We start from the raw sequence: 21,988 nt of genomic DNA on the forward strand, positions 1-21,988 counted from the left end.
CAGGATCGGCGCCCTTGTTCAACTGTAATCTACTATATAAAAATGAAATGGATCTTAATTTGTGCTTGCGTCGAGGGGAAACGGTTAAACCGTTTGTTAATTTTTGGATGTAGTTATCACATACCTCCAACTCAGTTTTTAATCATGTTACTTTCATTAAAATGCGAATTCTATAAAGGGGGAAGCGAAGAGTAAAAAAAAAAAAAAAAAAAAAAAAAATCTATAAAAAAGACTTAGTATCTCAAGAAGTTGTCAAGTTTGGAAGCTGAAACTTTTACATAAATTCTTCATTAAATATAAGTGGACCCGTGTCCCAATGTTTTAAGAATTTTTATTTTGACCCTTAAGCAGGCGCGTCAATTTGCGTAATATTAGCAGGCGTGTGGGATATATTATAACCCAAGTGTTTATTTTCGTCTATTTTAGAAATCACATGCAAAAAAAAAAAAAAAAAAAAACATATAAACTACTAATGCAGTCATAATTTACCATATACGGACAACAATAAAGAAAATTCACTCAGGGTTGCCAACTACAGATATTTTTCTACCTTTCTATATCATTTGGAATTTTCGTGCAACAGTTGTATTTTAATATTGTTATGATGTAAGTTAGTGTTACAGTAGAAATCATATTAATTAAATCTATCTATCTAATGCTATTGGCAACCCCAGGGTTGCTAACTACATTGAATTTATTGCAACTTTTGAAATATGAAATTTTTCAGTGACAGCAATTTATTTAAATCAATATTTATTCTTCTCTTTTGATATTGACTTCAACTTACTTATTTTTATTTATATTCAAATTGGTAGTTGTTGTCTGTGAGGTCTTCTAGTAAGAATCACGATCAAAATAATGTACTGAAGTTGTGAATTTGTGTTGTTCAGTATGTCGTTAATCATATGGGAATCAACAATGCAATGGAAGGCTAATATTTCATCTGTCAGATTTTTGACATGTTTTGGACCAGAAAAATATTTTAAAATATTTTTTTGCTTTATTTTTTCTGTTATACGAAAACAAGTTTTCTTAAATTGATATACATTATTTCTCCCAATAAAATAGTCATTAGGGACAGAACTTACACACCTTCCTAAGAATTTTCATTCATCTAATATATAATCAGTATTATGATCCCTTTCTTATATTTTCTAATTTTCCTCATCGGATTTCCCACTGTCTATGACTTCCTCTTTCGATACTGTGTCTAAAATTTCTTCAGTTGACATTTTCATAAAGTAAATAACAGTGCCGTGCCGTGGAAAATCACAGCCCGGAGCAAGAGTACACGATGGCGCCCCTGTACATGTAAGTGAGGTCGACAGAGCAGCGATGAAGCGCCACCATGGTTAGCGTGAAGCGTTAATAAATTTTCAAAAATAAAGCATGCTTTTCGTTGATTTTGAGCACTTTTTATTACCTTTTTTCTTCCATTTTATACATGTGTATATGCATTTTACTAACATGAGTAACATCATAGGACCACTTCCTACAACAGGAACAGGATTTAAGCACATACTAGTAATATTCCAAGTAATTTTTCCTCTCTCCTTTTTCTTTGCTTCTTTTCTTTTTCCTCCCGAATTTTGTGCCCCCTTACTTCAGCGCCGGGGCCATCACCCCGCTCGCCTCTCCAAGGCGCGGCACTAGTAAACAAGACAACGTAATCAAAAACATTAAATGTGCACGCAGTTAAAATGTAATTCTTCGGAACTATAAAGATAAATTACTTACGTTAGCAGGCGCGCGAGGTACAATGTTTCCCATTCGCATTCACTTGAAATCAACCAATAACTGTAGCCAATCCAACTCTTATGAAACAAACTGTACTGCATCACCTCAATTGTCAGATAACAATGGACAAATACCTTGAGCAGAAGTTCAAATCCTATACAGTGTTGCCACACTGTAAAAACTGAGTTTTGAGTTTTACGTCCGACGGTTATGGCGGCTAGGCTAAAGAAGAACTGTAAAAACTAAGAGTGGGGTACACTATACCCCAACGTGCCTGCTTATGGGTTAAGTGGGGAGGGGAACATTTTCTGTAATTTGAAAGCGATGTTGCCTGTTGTTTTTGATCGCATCATAAGGAAACTTTTATATTAAGCAGTTTAAAATGAATTTTTGAAAATACAGTAGTTAATACCTACCCTCAGCTGTTTTTTTAATCATATTACTTTGATTCACAGGTGCATCCTAGGAGAAGGGAGTTCAAAATTTATGTTTAAAAAAGGCTGTATGTCACGAGTCCACCAAGTTAGGAAGATGAAACACGGCATATATAAACTCCTCATTAAAGACAAGTGGGCACGGTTGAAGTTTTTGAAAATTTTCGTTTAAAAGGAGGCAGTGATTTTCCATAATTCCTTTATTTCCATTGAAAGTAATGTTGCATGTTGTTTGTGATCAAGGGGAAGTTGAGCAGTCTGAAATGAATTTCGTGACATAGTTTAATTCCTATTTATTTATAGCTAATAATTTCTTATATTTATTTTGTTACATTGATTAAAGGGCGCATCGTAATGGAGGAAAAGGGGTTTCAAAACTTTCAGGCAAAATTACAATATCTCTTGAGCACGCCAAGTCAGGGACATGAAATTCAGTATACAAACACATAATTTAAAGAAAAAGGACACATCACGTCCTGTGTTTGAAACTTTCAATTTTAAGGGAAGCGTTTTCTATAATTTCTTTCTTCACATTCAAATCGACGTTGGTATTTGAAATGGTTGAAATGAGTTTTGGAGCATAGTTACCTCATGGTGGGTTTTCATAATATAACTTTCCTTATAGAGCGTATCCTAAGGGAAAAGGGGGGTTTCAAAATTCATGCAAAAAACAGAATATTTTATGGAGTTTATATTACAACACTTTCATTGATACGCGTATTTTAAGGAGGAGAGGTCGGTCAGATACTTTTCCATGTACCTAACTCTCCCCATGCAAAGAACGAGTATTTCTGCTAGTATGGAATAAATAAATAACGGACTACATTTCCTTTGTTTTTTCAGTACATATTTGTGTATTAGTATAAACTGTTGAAAAATGTCTTTCTTCATGTGTCAATTACAAATCGGGAGCGTTTCACTAGAAGAAGGAATACTTCTATCTTCTCAAGACTAATCCCTATTTTCTCAACAGCAATCAGATCGTAAAACTTCCTAATTCTTGCGTATCTGGTAGAGTATGTGAAGCACAATACAATTATTGTACATCACAAAAGTCCTTCAATCGTAAAATCTATTGTAAGAAAGCATATTGGCAACTGCAAGTGAGACAAAAATATCCATTTCCAACATTTCAGTTCTTTGAAAAATATTTATTACAGAAAAAACAACATTCATTCAATAAAGCCATTTTTCTATCTCTGGCTCTTGAGCTTGAGGTCCTGTTCTAGTATTTGCCTGGTGCGTTTCGAGGGAAAACTTCAGTCAGGACTGCTGGCTCAGGGTTTTGTATCCTGAGTGTAAGAGGGAAATTTGCTCCTATTTTGTATTGCATAAAATTATGTCTCTCTTTGTTACCCTGAAAAATTGTGTACCTTTTTCTAGAAATCGAAATATAAGTGTGTGTCAATGATGCAAAGTGTGTCCCACAAAACGCGGATTTCTTGTGCGGCATTTTTTCTTTGTCTTCTTTTACTCTTTTAAAGTTTAGTTCAATGTTTCATGATTATCCACTAAGGCTAAGGAGGACTGTGGTGATTAGATGGGTGATAATGGTGGCTTGACGAAAGTGGAAGGAAACTAGAAAACTCCAAGAAAACTTCATGCATATGATTTTTGTTCGCCACAAAGTGCACTTGGCGGAGCTGGAATCGAAGTAGAACCCACTCAAGATGTGAATCCCCGCGTCTGTACAAAAGAATTACATGTGTACAATAAAATATGAATATTTAAATGATATTTCAAGTAGAAGTATGCCTTTAAATATAAGTACAAAATTTAATAAAACACAATATTAAACAATAAATCCCATTGGGCTAGTTTTTTTTTTTAAAAAAACAGTTTTTGACAACCCTGCCACTTATGTTGCCACATTTTGAAAATTTTATTCCCTATAGCGGCTACAGAAGGCTCCAGAAAGTATACCATTATTTTAATCTGAAGAATGGCGCTATTTTTAGAACACTAGATATATATAGGGTGTTTCAAAACAACACCGACAAAGTTTGGGAGGTGATTCCTGACACCAACATAAGTATAGACCAACCTGGGACCACAAATGCTTCCTTTCGGAGCTATATGCTGCCGAAAACTTGAAAAAAAATCTTTAAACGTCTATAGCTCCAAAACTATGGGACCTAAGGTAGTTGGGTCAAGACATCACTTAGGAACTACTATGTGCCCTACCTAAATATTTACGTTTCAGAATCCTGCGGTACTTCCGCAACAATTTTTATAGAGGAAGTTGGTAATTACTTCAAATTATATGCCCTTAGCCAAACTCCCTCTCTAAACATTGTTGCGTGAGTACCTTAGGGTTCTGAAACATGTGTTTTTGGATAGGGCACATATTAGTTTTTAAGTGAAATCTTGATCCGACTACGGTAGGTCCCATAGTTTTGGAGCTATGGAACTTTAAAGTTCATTTTTTCAAATTTTCGGCAGCCTATAACTCCGAAAAAAAGCATTTGTGCACCCAAGTTGGTCTATACTTTTTCTCTTATCTTGGTGTCAAGAATCACCTCCCAAACGTTGTAGGTGTTGTTTTGATACACCATATATATATATATATATATATATATATATATATATATAGATAGATAGATAGATAGATAGATAGATAGATAGATAGATAGATAAGTGTGTGTGTTTCGAAAATGATACAAAAACTTATATGTGTTGATCATTTAATGACGATTGTGTCTATTAATTCATTTTTATAATGAAGAAAAATTTTGTGGGACTACGTAAAGTTTTACATATAATTATTACAGACAATCAATGCTCCGTTTGCTTTACTGGTTTTCTAAGGGCAACATTAACACATCTAGCTCGCACTATGTATAAATATAATATAGTATCACAGATTTACACGGTGATGTCGCCAACGTAGCCTGAGAAAGCGTGTAGAGTAATTTGGGAAAAGAAAGTTAGCAATAGTTTTAGTTATTAATAAACACGAACTAAGTTTTCCTCCCACGAAAGTGAGTTTAACACACATTAATAGACAAGCCTAGTTTTGCAAGCTAGGTTTTATAAAAAACGGATTTTTTAAAAGAAATAATATACAAGTATTGTTATTATTTGCACCTCTATATGATTGTACCGAGAAAAAATGCTGCTCTTTTATTAAATATGTCCTTTGCTGCTGCTATTTCTGATACTACAGTATATTCAGGACATGTCATCCATCATATCCCCCCCCCCCATCCTTGTATGATCATTTTATATATCAAAGCGGCTACCATGAATTTGCAACACGAACTCAGTAAGGTTACTAAATTTATAAAAGGAAATTGACAAGCTTTTTTAAAAAACTGATTCAAATATAGAGATGATATATCTATATACTTTATAAATACATAAATATAAGCATCAATTTTTTCAAAGGCAGTTTTGTCAATATATTTTGATGGAATGATCTGTATTTTTCAGTGCATTAGATCACGTGAGAAGTGCCTGTTACTCGTAATAGGGATAACTGAGTATTGAAGAGTTCATGCTTGGTATTATTACTACTGGTAGTAGTACTGAAAGTGGAGGAAAAAGCTTTCAGAATATGTAAACATCAATCAAATATTCTTCAGTGAGAGATTGCAAGCACGATTATATATATAGGATACATATAGTCTATATACTGGGTGTTTCAAAACAACACCAACAACGTTTGGGAGGTGATTCCTGATACCAAGATAAGACAAAAAGTATAGACAACCTGGGTCCACAAATGTTTCCTTTCGTAATTATAGGCTGCCGAAAACATGAGAAAATGAACTTTAAAGGTCCATAGCTCCAAAATTATGGGACCTACCGTAGTCGGGTCAAGACTTCACTTAAGAACTAATATGTGCCATTTCAAAGAATCCATGTTTTAGAATCCTGCGGTACTTCCGCAACAGTTTTTATAGAGATAGTTGGTGAGCACTTCAAGTGATACGTATGTCGGTAGCCAAACTCTCTATATAACCCGGTATACCTTACGATTCCGAAGCTTTCCGGCGGAATGATATAAAAATTTAATAGAAATTATATAAAAATTTAAGAAATATTTCAGGCATCTATGTAACTCATATGATACATGTTGCTATCTGCATATTAAAATAAGCTATTCATATTTAATTCTAGTTGCGCGCCTAAGCGTGATAAAACGAGGAAATAACACATTTAATTGTGTCTAAGCAAAATACTCGTACCTTAGTATGTTGTGTCTTCTCGAAATATGAAAATCTATGAATTAATTAAATAAAATTACTTTTATTAAGTAAAATAAATGTCCAATAATAAAAAGGTGTTATTTAACATTACTAACTGTAGTGAATATTTTAAGCTTAATATGGAAATTACCTGAAGCATGAAATGATTACATTCTATAAATGATTAAATTTTTAAATTTTTATATCATTTATATTTATTAAATTTGTACCCTGTGTTTATGTGCGTAACTTTTCTGACTCTGCTTTCGTAATTATTAACAAAAATAAAAACTCTGCATTCCAAACTCCAAAAATATTATACTTTTTTAATCCATTAGTAATATTGTGTTTTTAAATAATTGTTATGTTTTAAGTGATTCTAGTCAAAAAAAAAAAAAAAAAAACTTGCTTGGATCTTCAATTGATAACATCGTTTATACATAGAAACAAATAGTGGGTGACTGCTATTTGTCATACAAATGGAAAACAAATGACTGTTCAATTGGCAACGCGCTACTAGCTGGAATCACATAGTTCTTGGTGCCAATTGTGCCTCTAATGGTTAATTTAGTACTCTATGGTTTCAACGCTTTTCATTAACCATTCCATTTTCCGTTGAAAAGTAGCTTGTCATTAATAATATCATTAATAATTCTAAGCATTCGACTCACTTTACATTATAGGTTAACTCCTTTCTGCATAATCTTTTTCTTTTGGCGAAAAAAAATTAATCAGTCTTGGAAATCCTCATATGGGAACTTGAGAAATGAATTAAAACTTGAATTTTAGATTTTTCACTTAATTCCGACGAGAAATAAGTAAGTTCCATATATGACACACTTACAACTCACAAAGAACATGCCAGATGACATCAAATTCTCTTATTCATACACGTCAATATCTCACACAGCAGACAAGCAGTCATCTGGCGCCTTTGATAAATCACAGAAAAGCTAAAGTGAAAAAAAGGGTATGTGCCATATATGGCACGTCATGCGGTAAGGGGTTAAAATAATGCTTAACTAAAAGTTACAATTGTTCCCACTTATTATTATTATTATTATTATTATTATTATTATTATTATTATTATTATTATTATTATTATTATTATTATTAATATTATTATTATTATTATTATATTATAGTATGCCCACCAGCTAACTTCCAATTACATAAATGTTATTGCTCAAATTTAAATAATTGTTACGACCTGTAAATGGTAGAATGCTTCATGTGGATTGGCGGTAAAGCTTTTTTAATATTACACTGTCGTGAAGGTAAACGGTAACATTTTCTGTAGTTTATATGCTGTGTTCTTCTTGTACAGTTACTAAATTATATTCTTTTCGACATGAGATAAATACTTGTGAAATGAAATGAAATCTGTGCGTTTTACGTCTCACGCTTATGCCGGTTAGGCTAAAGGAGATGGTGATGATGAGTAATGAATGAAATGGTGGAATATATATATATATATATATATATATATATATATATATATATATATATATATATATATATATATATATATATATATATATATATATATATATATATATAAAAGTAATTTCAATTTTATTTACGTTTACGAGGGTTACTATCCTAATCCTAACTATATATAAAACTACATGAGCTGACATAAATTATTGAGCACTTCATGTAGAGCTACAATGACTAAATATGGCATGATTGTAGCTTTCCGGAACTAACCCACATGAAAATTTCCAAAAGCGAATAGTTTTAATTTTTAGGGGGTCTAAAGAGGGGATGAAGAATTTCCCCATGTTATTTAAATGGGTCTTTTTTTTTGGAAATACAATCTCATGTTTTAGGTACTTAGAATTGGAATAAAACTTGAAATTCGGTGTGCTTGTATGTTTTCGTTAGACTACCTAATTAAATCATCGGAAATAAAAATTTTCAACCGTAGAGTGGTTTTATGGGGAACTGAAAAATCTTTCCCATGTTATTTATATGGAACACCTTTTGCATCCCCAAATTATTGAGCACTTTCTGTAAGGCTACAATGATTAAATTTGGCATGATTGTAGCTTTTTGGGACAAACCCACAGAAAAATTGCGAAAAGTGAATAATTTTTAATTTTTAGATGGTCTAAAGAGGGGATTAAGAATTTCCCCATGTTGTTTAAATGTGCATTTTTTGAACCTATAATCTGATGTTTTAGGTACTTAGAATTGGAATAAAAACTTGAAATTCGTTATGCTTGTACGTTTTCGTTAGCGTTACCTAACTGATCATCAGAAATAAAAAATTCCAACCATTAGAGTGGTTTTATGGGGAACTGAAAAATCTTTCTCATGTTATTTATATGGGACGTCTTCTGCACTCCAAAATGTTTAGGCATTTCTAGCAGGATTAGAATAATGAAATTTGGCATGATTGTAGCCTTCCAGGACTAACCGACAAGAAAATTGCCAAACATGAATATTTTTAATTTTTCAACTGTCTAAAGGGGGATGAAGAAATTCCCGTGCTATTTAAATGGGTGTTTTCTTGGAATACAAAATCTTATTTTTTAGATAGTTGAAATAGAAAAAGAAAGTTCAAGAGGTGCGAGCAGTGATGAAAATTTTCCGGAAAATTTTGAAACGGAAAATTTTCCGATTCATAAAAACATATTCCACTTATTCCTACATCATTGTATAGCCGTGATGTGAGGTGGAAAATTTTCTTTTATACTTTTCCGGAAAATTTTCCGTTATTAACAAATATCAGTGATCAAGTAACAGTTCCTCAATATTCATAAAATTGATTGAAATCATGTATAAAAATGTTAAAAAATGAAAGATCGTTTAAAGAATCTGAAAATTTTCATGGCTCACACAACTTTTAGTACTATGTAGGATCAAGTGAAACAGTGTTTCATAAATCGAAATATTTTATGTCTTGTATGGAAAAATTGAAGAACTTTTTATGAGTCGGAAAATTTTCATCATTTTGAAGCAAAAAATAAAACAACTTTTTGTGAATCGGAAAGTTTTATTGCTCTGTAGAAACAAATGTAAGGATATTTCATGAATCGGAAAATTTTCATCACGATGTAGAAACAAGTGAAAACGCTTTTCATAATCCGGACAGTTTTGGATATTATGTATAGTGATGTTAGGTGGAAAATTTTCCACTATATTTAACTGCACATTGATATACAATTCCTATAGAGGAAAATTAGACAACAACAAATTATAATTTTCCAATTAGATTTCGGGAACCAGAAAATTTTCTAATATTTCAAGTTGGGAAGTAAAAATTTACATAGTGTTTCTCTCTCTCTCTCTCTATTATATCTACTTATTTATAAATGTTGCAGAATGTAAATCGATAAAAGTAGTAAAGGTATGAGAAAACCGTCTTATGCGTATTAAACTGACGAAATTTAATATTGTAAGATCAAAGGTGGATTCTGAGGGAAGAACGCATTGAAGTTTTTGAAACATTCTTGAAATGAAGAATCGTTAGATTTTCACTTCATGAAACTTTTTAAAGATAATATTTATTACCAATAAATTTTACAGCTAAACAACGATGTAGGAATTAGTGGAGTATGTTTTTATGAATCGGAAAACATTCATGGCTTTTAATAAATTGAAATTTTTAATAATAGAATGGGATATTTGAATCCTACGAACTCATGTTCTCTGCATTTTGCATACACACACACACACACACACACACACACACACACAGAGAGAGAGAGAGAGAGAGAGAGAGAGAGAGGAGTTGATTTTGAGTTTAACGTCCTTTCAGCAGCGAGACTATATAAGAGGGGACCAACTGATTAACGTGAAATCCGAACTACATGAGCTCCCGCTGGGAATTGAAACCAGGTCTTCCATGCCAAAGGCGCGTATGCTAACTGCTTAGAAACGAAGGAGCTCGCAGATGAAGAGAGAGAGAGAAACACTGTGTAAAATTTACTTCTCAACTTGAAATATTAGAAAATTTTCCAGTTCCCGAAAGCTAATTGCAAAATTATAATTTGTTGTTGACTAACTTTCCTCTACAGAAATTCAATTTGGTAGCTGAATGTGCAGTTAAATATAGTGGAAAATTTTCCACCTAACATCACTATACATAATATCCAAAATTGTCTGGCTTATGAATAGTTTTTTCTACATCGTGATGGAAATTTTCCAAATTCCTTTCACTTGTTTCTACAGAGCAATAAAACTTTCCGATTCACAAGAAGTTGTTTTACTTTTTGCATCAAAATGATGAAAATTTTCCGACTCATGAAAAGCTCTTCAATTTTTCCATATAAGAGAAAATATTTCGATTTATGAAAAATGGTTTAACTTGTTCTTACATAGTGCTGAAAATTGTCTGAGCCATGAACATTTTCAGACTTTTTAAACGATCTTTCACATTTTTACATTTCTGTACACGAATTCAACCAATTTTATGATTGCTGAGGAATTGTTACTTGATTACTGATATTTTTTTAGAACGGAAAATTTTCCGGAAAAATATAGCGGAAAATTTTCCAGCTCGCATCACTAGGCGCGAGACCGTAGGCCGAGCAAAGACAATATGTGGGTGGGAAGCCCCCGGATGGGCAGATTCAGGAAATACGAAGAGCAAGTTCACGAAATTCACTGTTGATCAAAGGCCGATAAATAAAAATGCGAGGCCGTAGACTGGGGGGTCTGGGGGCGGAGTTCCCAGCTAGCCAAAAACTAGTCTTAATATAAAAGCAAAACACTTTCAAGTTCAGCATTATCACTATTCATTTAGAAAAAAAATTAAAACAATACAGTTTAAGTTGCAAATAAATTTTCATAGTTTTAAAATCTCCAAATTGCTTGCGCGCTAGCGCCATCTATTGGCGTGAAACAAACAGCACACTTAGCACAATTTCTCAGAAAGAGACTGGTTTACGAAGAAATTTATATATATTACAAAGTAGATGGTGAGTAATTTAAATATTTTAATACATTTGACCACGATAACTCAAATTCCTTGGTGATTCGAATTTTTTTCATTCCCTTGAACTCTCCATAACACTTAATGTTAAAATCAATTCTGTTAAGTCGAATTTTAAGGATTTCATATTTAAAAACCTCGGGAACTCGAATTTTAGTATCTGAGGACCTCTACGAATCGAAGTTTTACCTCTGTAAGTCGAATTTCTCTTTGTATGATCTCGATAACTCGAAGCTATAGCTCTATGCTTTCAGATAATTGCCATTGTTGCTAATGTGTACTGCAATTTTTTTAAACTAATGTCTAGTATTTTATTTTTACTAGTCATTTTATTTAATTTGCAGAACTTTCACGACTTCGAGTGCTAGTGGTTGAACAAATAGAACGTCTACGTAATTATACAGGTTATATAGTCACTTTTAGTGAGGAATGCGGAACCTCGGTATCTCGAATTTTTGTTGAACTTGTCACCTTAATAATTTGAACCTCGATTACTCGAAAAACTCGATAGCTCGAATTTTTATTCCTTCCCTTCAGCTTTGAGTAATAGAGGTTGAATGAATACAAACTTTCGACTTATAGAGATTATATAGTAACGTTTCATTAGGAACTCCAAATCTCGGTATCTCGAAGTTTTATGATGGCCACCTTGATAAGTCGAAAAACTCGATAACTCGATTTTTTTACCTATTCCCTTCAGTTTTGAGTAATCGAGGTTCCATTGTATATAATCCATATTTCCATTTATTTTTCTTTATCTCTGGTTCGATACTAAATCGAGTTTGTGCTGAACAACACCGTGTACATGGGTTTTCTCGCAGGAAAATTCTTATAGGCTGCCATCATATCATCAGTGTTGATATATACCAAAACAAATTACATAGCAAAAAATAAAATATTACGGATTTATCATAAAATATCTAATAACACAGTAGTCAGATCCAAAATTTAAAAAAAAATAATTTAATTAAATGAAGGTCTCGCATGTGGTCATGCTATAAAATTCTGAGAAAAAACTTTATTATTGGTCAATTCACATAGTATATACCACACAGTAGACCACTGAAACTTGGTAGTCATTTGTTCTGCAGCCAGTCACAACGAAGCCTAACTTTTGATATGAGTTCATGTAATTAAGTTTGATATGTAAAATTTAAATTTCATATAGCCTCTATGATTAAAAGGTTCATTAAAGTAAAAAAATTTAAAAAAACCTAGTGCACCATATTTTAAATATCGATCTTGGATAAATCATAATGGAAAATACATTCACCTTTCTACTATCGCAGCAGAATTTTTTTATGATCAAAATTTAAAGGCCAGAACGTGTTGGACATTCTACACTTCTCTGAATAAATAATATTTTTTTAAAAAAATACCGAATTCTGTAACTTATGAGGTAGAAATGTCTATTAAGAGAGAAGATTGAATTTGATGGTTATCTAGATAATTCAATGTTGATGATAAATTGCGTTGAAGCAGACAGAGGAAAGATACCGTCTGCAAGCTGAATCAACTTCTCTCTTCGCAGAGTTTTGGTGGAAAATTTGATGTCTCTCTCTCTCTCTCTCTTCCTACCTCTCACATACACAGTCTATGACAAATTAGCTCTTTCTCCCGCCCTTTCGTTATCGGACATCCGCTAGATGTCATCGTGGTAGGCCAGACCCACAAGCAAAAAGGGTGGAGAGGAAAGCTTCAAATTCTGTGACCTTCAGACAGGCAGGCGATATCATTACCGTTCCATATTTCTCTTGGAAAAACCAATCGAAAGATGAAATAAGAGAATGTATCCGTCAGATGGCTCTGTAAGTAGATTTCATAAAAGTCAATATTAGCAATAACAAGTTTTGAGTAAGATGAAATTTGTGCAGCTATTAGATTGAGATGAAATTCTATTTTACGTAAAACGGAGTATTTTCTTTAAGAGCCAAACAATATTTTGAAGACATGAAACGGAAATGGCCAGTTTTGTAAAGATAAGAGATAAGCTATTAAGCGAAGAAAGGTAGTTATAACAATAGGTATAATGTAATATATAATGGTTGTATGAATGTTTGTGCGCTATATAAATCCCGTTTTCGTATACCTCTAGGCAACTGTAGGGAGCTGTAGGTTATTTCGAATTAGAACCTACACCATTAGCTCCTGTATACTTATCAACTATAAAAATTCTGATGGTTTGCTTGACATACTCTAGGCAACTGCCTTATCCACTTGCCTATTAACTAGCACGAGCTTCTTCTGTGCACGAGATCTCAAATTCGATTTCCCGGTGGGAGAAACCTGAAGCTTGAATGCATTATGATGATTTAGCTTCTACTTTAAACTGTTGGTCCATATCTCATATACAGGGTGATTATAATTAAAGTCACATTTTGACTTCAAATTTGAACTGAAGATACTTAAAGAAGAGGGAAACGATATGGCATAAGAAATAAGTTTGAAAGTGTATCAATAGATTGCGCTGTAAGCGGCATAACGAAAGTGGATTCTGCTACAAGTGACATTTTGAATCGAAATACGACGGCTTTGGCATGAGTTGCACATTGAACCAACTGTATTATTCAATGTGCATAATTGTTTCGGTTTTGCGACGGGAAAGTGACTTCCAAGTCATTTAATAATTATGGCACTGTTAGTGGAAAGCCTATCCATCATCTTTGGCTTAACATTCTTCTAATTATTGTGGAGAAGAGACCTAGGTCATATTGAACAATAATTATCTATATGGTGAAAAGTTACAAAATTGACTTGGCATTAGGGAACTGTAAAGAAGATATTGTAGGCTATTAGATTTTTGTGCATCACTTCTCTATTCCTGGGCAATTACTTCAGATATAAAAAAAAATAGTAATGAAATACACCAGATGTTAAATTAATTCATTATTTGAAAGATGTTTTGTTAAAATTTTTATTAAATATTCTAAGAATTTTACAAAAAATTGAAGTAGGCCCTAATCAATGTATGTTTATGTTATCGTTTGAAAGATTTATATGCTAAGTATGTAATATATAACATATATTGTAACATTTTGTTAATTTTTTCTTTGTTATTTTTAGATATAAAATAACTTTAAAACTAACTATATTTCACGTGCTTTTCGACGCTCTGGTGGTTTGAATGATAAGAGCAGGGGGGGGGGGAGCTAAGGTGAATTCTTGGCCCGGGCGACAATTACCCTAGTTATGTCACTGGTAGTTGCTCGTTTGCAGACGCGTTATAATTCAGTGACGAAATATGTAAAATCAGGTTATAAATATCTTTAAAAGTAACGAAGATATTTGTTAAAGTATTAAGTGATTTTACAGTGTAACATTGTGTTATTGAATGTTTTAAACTGAAGACTTGAAATTGAAGATTAGAAAGTAAAATCTACAATCTTGTATTTTTCAGTTAACAGAAAGGAAATGACAAATTGTGATTATATAGATACAGTGTGTGAACTTTAGTGTGTATCGTCTCTCCGCGGATCCTTAATGAATGTAGATATTACGGGCGTGAGACTGATTGTAAATCTTAGTAAACAATAGTGAGTAAACACGTGATAATTGTGAGTGTTGTGGAGAGAAATAACAGTGGAGGCAGCAAAAGCGCAAGGTAAAAGGACTTAAGCGGTTTCTCCATTAACCTGTCAATAAAACGCGTATAGGAGGCTAGAACATGATTGATACTCGATTGTGTTTTAAAACACCTAAGGACCTACAGACATACGGAAATCGGATTCTGGTTCTTCTCGGAAAAATTTGGTGGTGCCGACTCAACCTGAGATTCAATTCCTTATAGCGGGCCAGAACTTAATTTGGCATCTATTCCAGTTCGTTTTCGTAGTTATGCAACCAAGTTTACATTTTAATCAGTTGGGTTGCATATCTGTAAGAGATGCACATTTGTAAGAAATGCCATAAACCATAAAATTATTATAATTAAGAAATCAGATGAAAGAAATTAAATTTCCTCTTTTTTTCGTGAGGAAATATCGCTCTAGGTTTAGGGAAATAATTAACCATATTGAATAGAATTCCGAGATAGTCAAGCAGTTCCTTCACCGATATGTTGGATAAATTAAAAGAAGAACAAGGACACCTAATGCATCCAAGAATGAATATATCAAGACTCAATACATCTATAATTGAGGTGCAGAAAGACAAAGGTAGACAAGATATAAAAAAAAAAAGGAAAGTAGAGTCCCCAGCAGAAAGACATGAAAGTGAAAAAATAGAAGAATGTGGATATATGGACTAATATAGCTTTCTGTGGATATACTTTTATTGATTCCGTGAGATTTGTGATCATTCCAATTTGCAGCAAGACCATTACTGTACATGTATCGGTCAAAGTTGATTGAAAGTTTGATACGATTTTTCAGCCGAAAATAATAATTCCAGTTTGTGAACAACCGATGGTTGATTCCTTAAATGAATCAGGAGAGTAGAAGTGATACATGTTGCCAGGTATTTTGACCTAAAATTATGAAATGTTATGAACTACGTAGAGAAAACAAGAATAAACGTCTCTTTGTTCAAAAGTGGCGAAATTGTAGAATCCTATGTACGTAACGTTGGTCAGGAAACTGAGTCAAAGTACTATAACACACACACACATTAAACATATATGTGCTGTACGTATTTTTTACATTGTACTGACGTCACGCTTCCAGTGAATTCTTGTACAACGTTTTTACTAGTATTTTTAAGGAGGTATGCAACATCGCACAGTGATTTTTACCTTCTCCGCCATCTTTTAATCTGCGTGTATGAGTACTAACCTACCACGTAGTATTATTTCCAGACAACGAAACGTCTTTTATATGTTCTTGTCCACTCAATTTACGTTTTAAAATGTCTGGGAACCCCTAATGTCATTTGGGAAATCCCTTGCGCCGCCATTGCACAAATCTGAAAACTGCAAATTTGGATAGAGCAGGTTAGGATCCTTTGACGATACCATACCGCATTACGTCTACGCTTAATATTTTGTGAAATATTTAACTCTAAAATTTGTTTTCCCACGCTTTCGGGAGCCCTAACACGTAAACGACGCGGTTTTCGCCCTATGTTTATTGGAATTTTTTGTTTGTTTTATGCTCAGGAATCATTCCTCTGCTTTTGTACAACGAATTTAGCGCCATACTGTATATTATATATATACGTATATATACAGTATATATAGGTTATATATGTATTACAGGAGACATTCCAACAACATATTATGATATAGAACAAATAATTAAATCTGTGCGGAATAAATAGCGAATAAATTCAAGAATGTAGCAATAAGACAGGAAATATTGCTTCAAATATTAAAAAATGGGGAAGACATGTGTGAAATTAATACTGACGTTATTGAATACGTAAACGGGCATGGGTCTTTCGAAAGCCTTCTGAAGAGATTGAACATAACAGAAAAGATACGTGCAATTGTTGAGAACAACATACCTCGGAACATGTTTTCTGGTATTGTGATGCATATATAAAAAATAATAAAATAAAAGGAATCAGAGAAGAACTGAGATTAGGTGAAATCAAAACTATATTAGGACGTGAACGAAAGTTCAAAACATCAATACTGTAGGAAGATATATTTCAAAATGTTTGTGGAAACAAAAACAAAAGAATAGAAGAAGAAGATGATAATGTTTTAACACTTGAAATCAGACAAGAAAAATAAAACAGTAAGAATGTGATGAGAAAATAATCAAGGTCTATGGAACTACCGAGTGCTTAAAATCGCATGCTTTTAGTGTTTGGTTTTGATACCGTATATCTATATCTATATCTATATCTATATCTATATCTATATCTATATCTATATCTATATCTATATCTATATCTATATCTATATCTATATCTATATTTATCTATCTATCTATCTATCTATCTATATAGCGTTAAGAAGTTAGGTGTTCTGAAGAGGAACAAAATGATGTTATACTTTAAATAAAATGCAACAAATCATACAGAATTAGAACAGGGAATCTGGAGAATCAATTTCTTATAATTAGAAACCAAACTGTTTGTTGTTTTTTTACTTTTAGGTGAAGGTTAAATGTAAGTTTGTTTCAAATGCTGACAAGAAAAACAGATGTTTTATAAAATTAATTGAAACATAAAGTTGAAAAAGTAAAGAAAACAAATAGGAAATTTGAAGTAACAGATTTCAAAAATTGAATTCATACAGGAGATGAGACTAATAGAAATTTATTATAAAGGAATCTAAGAAAGAGGACACTTGGTTAAATATGTTTTAATACTTTAATCAATCAACTATGTTTTATTTCTCTTTCCATTTCAGGTCAAGTATATGTGTTGTTTGTCAGCATGTGTGTTTTTGGAAGAAAAATATAATTAAATCAACAATCAAATAAATAAAATAAATAATAAATAAGGTATTGATTAATTTTGAATGTAACATGCCAAAAGTAGTCTCACTTTAATCTGCTGAGGATGGAAGGCCGAAGAAAAGAGAGAACAACAACAACAAAAAATAATAAAAAAATAAATAAAAATAAAAATAAAGAGACAGAAAGAAGGCAGAGGCAAGTTGCAACTGTTATCGATAAGTATGTGGAAGCCATTAAAAATAATAAAAATAATAAAAGGTATCTCCGTGTAATGCAGATTGGAGAAGTATGTTTCTTTACGTTCTGTCTCATGCAATCTATTATTATTGCTAGGCTACTGCAAACTATCTATACGTCCACACATCGTGTTTAGACATATTCCTCTGCTAAAAAGATGCGGGAGTAATTGATTGCCAGATTTTTCTTATAACATGTTGAGCAGTTCGTGTCTATACATCTTGAAGCAACAAACCATTCTTCTCTGTGGTGGATTAGATGTTCTTATCCAACAGGCACAAATTTGACCTAGCATCAAATTTTCGATTTTATGACTGCAAGAGGATACGAGAATGATTGATGTTCTCGTGAAGTAATTCTGGATTTGGTCATTTAATTCGGAGTAAATTGTCAAACTATGAATCCATACACCAACATAATGGAAATGGGGAGATGATATGTTGTTCGAGACAGACTACACAAAATGAAGTGTGTCGTCTATCAAAATAGCAAGGAAAGTGACAAGCATTTCATTTTGGTTTCTATTGAGGCGTTACATGCCAAAGTGGCGTAAGTCACTTTTGAGACATTTTGGGATATTGAGACTTACTCCACTTTGCCGTGCAGGGTCATCATGAATTCGAAGTTACGATGTTCTGTATGTTTCTATCTCTTAGCCTATTTTTAACTCTGAGATACGGCAACTTTGCCATCCAAAAGGTTATGGTTTCAACTTCACGGAAATGCCTAAATATTATTTTTGAGAAAAAAATGAGTTACGCCACTTTCCCATCCAACGCGTCATTTACAGAAGGGCATCTTTCACCTCGGCATCGATTCTTAATCTTCTTTGACTCGATATTTAATCGAGTCTTTAAGACTTCGGGAGAGGTTGAAAGACCTTAGTCATGTGGAATAAATTCATATGAAACCTGCTTACTAAACTTAAATTAACATGTATTCAAATAATCGACGTTAAGCATATATACTATATATATGATACCCAATATGAAATTAAATTCAGTTTATGTATATAACTTAAACTTACATATTGAGAAACGCTAATATTCAATGTATTATAAGATCCAAATTAGTCGAACCATATTCTTATTTCTAATGCTCTCATAGGATGATCAATAGATCTACGCAGGCTCGTATCCAGGGGGGTCTAGGGGGGCCGGGTTCCCCTAAAGTTTTGCTGCCCCCCTAAAAGTTTCACGGTATGCTTGAAAATGAACTATAATGTGGTTAGATCGGGCCCCCCTAACTTCAGCCCCCCCTACATTTTTGGGCTGGCTACCGGCCTGAATCTACGTTCTCTTTGAATTGTCCTATAGAGGAAATGAACAGCAGTAGGAGCAAATACACAATCATATTTGCGAAGGATCTTATTTAATACAAAGGCTTCGTACCTTTGCATACAAAATTAGTTCATCATACTTGAGCTTTCCAATAACTAGTATCAGAAGCGTCATATCAAATATCTTCAGAATAGAAAGTCAGTAACTTGAGTCTCATAACAAAAGATTACTTTATTATCAATCTAATAAAAACAAAAATATGATTTTAGTACTTTACTGGACTTACTAATTTAACACATTGGATAGGTATTTTTTTTATCAAAATGATTTTTTTGCTACCTTAAAACAGATTAGATTGCTTTGAAATTTAACACTCTTTGCAGCGCCGAGAATATCCCAATATAAGAAATGGAATTCGAACTGCATGAACGTCCACTGGTAATAAATCGAGGAAGTTCCATACCAAAGGAACGTAAGTTAATAATATAGCTATTGAAAGAGTTCTTAAAACATTAGGATTTAGTGCAAGATGCTTCCTACAGGGTGTCCGAGAAGTCCTGAACACCTACGTTTGAGTATCACGGAGAACAACATCAGCATAACTTTAGTCGAGGTATTGGTAACACTGCATTCATAATCACGGCTAGTATTGTCAGGTGTCTCTGCTTTCAAACACAGTGTGATGTTATTGCACGTCATGGGGAGAATTTCACTTTGAAACATGTCTGATGTGAGTGGTTGCAATACACAGAAGAAGAACGATTAGTAGCACGAGTATGAATGGATAAACGACTACAGACAGGAAAAAGAATGGCACAGGTAACCATTGCACTAAAGGTCGCTTTCGCAAGGACCCTCCTTGTAAAACAACTCTTGTTGACAAGGAGAAATGTACATTTGCTTCAGGATATGTCGAAAACACACCGCATAATGGACGTACGAAGACACATGTGCTGCAAGAGTCATTCAAACAATTGCGATGTCTCCAACTAAATCACGTCGCAAAAGAGCACCTATACCGCGTTCTATAACGCATGATCACATTAAAAAAATGTTTGTGTATGAAAACATTTAAATCAATGTTTGTGAACATCAAACAGTATATTGTAACTTGTCGTGCTTTGTTGATATAATTTCCAAAATGATGTATCTCGCTCACGAATGTTATTTTTAAATGAATGTGCTGTCAGACGAGTGGTTTTCTTGTCTAAAAAAATGATCAATATGTGCAGAAGTTGGAACGTATGATATGAGCTGAGATATCGCGATACTTGTTCGAGTCATATTTTTTGACAAATATGTGGGTGGATATTCTAGTTTACACATGTTGCAAACGTAATACTTGAGCTGCAAGAGAAAGAAACCATGGACGGTGTGTGAAGGCTCCAGGACCGTGTATTCTTATTTTGCTCTTCAGATGCGTGATTTTCTTAATGAATAGTTTTCATGCACTGGATTGGATATAGTTTTCCAACATCTTCATCCTCATTGAAGTAGCCCCAAGAAGTCCACCGGACCTTACATTGTAGGGAGTCATCAAGTTGCATTTCTCTCATCGTCGGTAGAGGACAGACGGAGAGTTGCATGAAGATGGGTAGAGGATGCGTTTCGAATGGTAACTTCTCAGGAGGACATATAGATGCATAGACCTGTGTGTATAGCACGCAATAGAGCACATACAGATCCAATGTATACGTAATTCGTATATAAGTATCAACTATAGTATATACTAACTAAATCAACTAACAATACATAGAAATTGCTCTATTTTAAAATCAAACCTACAAGTGACGGAACTTCTCGCACACTCTATATGTATTAGTGTGTTTAAGATTAAAAAAAGAGAAATATTTATGTTATTTACCTGTTTGTCTTTTATTTCAGAATATCCTTCTCATGATTATTTTGTAACTTGAATTTTCACAAACCCATCAGCTTTTTTACTCCAAAGAGGTGGTTTTAGTCTACAGCTTCAACCAACGTTTTCTCAGCTTTGCCTCTCGCTCTATTGTTTACTTGGACAGAGGCACAAGAAACTATCACGATCAAAGCGTGGAATAGACCTTCGTCTAGCCTAGTGAATGTGCTAGGTTGAATGCGAGGCATGATGCTATTGCTCACTTTTTTCTCATTGTTCTGCGCTTCAGTTTGGCTGGGCTACCCTCTGTGCAATGTGCGCCTAGATTAAGTTACACATTCTTCCCACCTCGGAAAAGTTTGGCTAATCTCGCATTTGTGACGCCATTAATGCTGTCCTCTGATTTTATCTAGAAAAAAATTATCAGTTAATAAAACAAGTAAACAACGATTTACTTCTTGTTAGTTTAAATTCAGCAAGTTCTAACCTTTATCTAGTGGGTTTTGAGCCCTGATATTATTCATATTTTCAAGACAAGAAGTGTAACTGATGGTTATGAGTTATGCTGACATTCACATGATGTGTACGTTGCAAAGTTTGAGTCTCATCGGGAACTTTGATGTTCTTTTTTATATATAGAAAATTAGGAAATGAGAAATTACAGTTTAACGTTCCACGATTTTTCCCTTTAGGTTAAAGGAGACGGTGATTAAGGCAAATGAATGATGATAGAAGATTTAGTGGAATGAGAGTGCTGGAGGAAACGAGACTACAATTAGACGGGTCCTTGTTAGTCCATTCGTTGGACTTCTTTAGCGTTATGGAGTACCTGCGGAACTTTCTGAAATAAGAGATATTGAGCTCTGGTCTTGAAAGCAGAAAGAATGGCGTTGACTGACCACTCACAACTCAGCAGAATGTATACCACCTAATCTACAATAAAAATATAACTCTACTAGGAGAGC

Source organism: Thermobia domestica, chromosome 3 (assembly GCF_964235325.1).
Source record: "Thermobia domestica chromosome 3, izTheDome1.hap1.1, whole genome shotgun sequence".
NCBI classification, from domain to species: Eukaryota; Metazoa; Arthropoda; class Insecta; order Zygentoma; family Lepismatidae; genus Thermobia; species Thermobia domestica.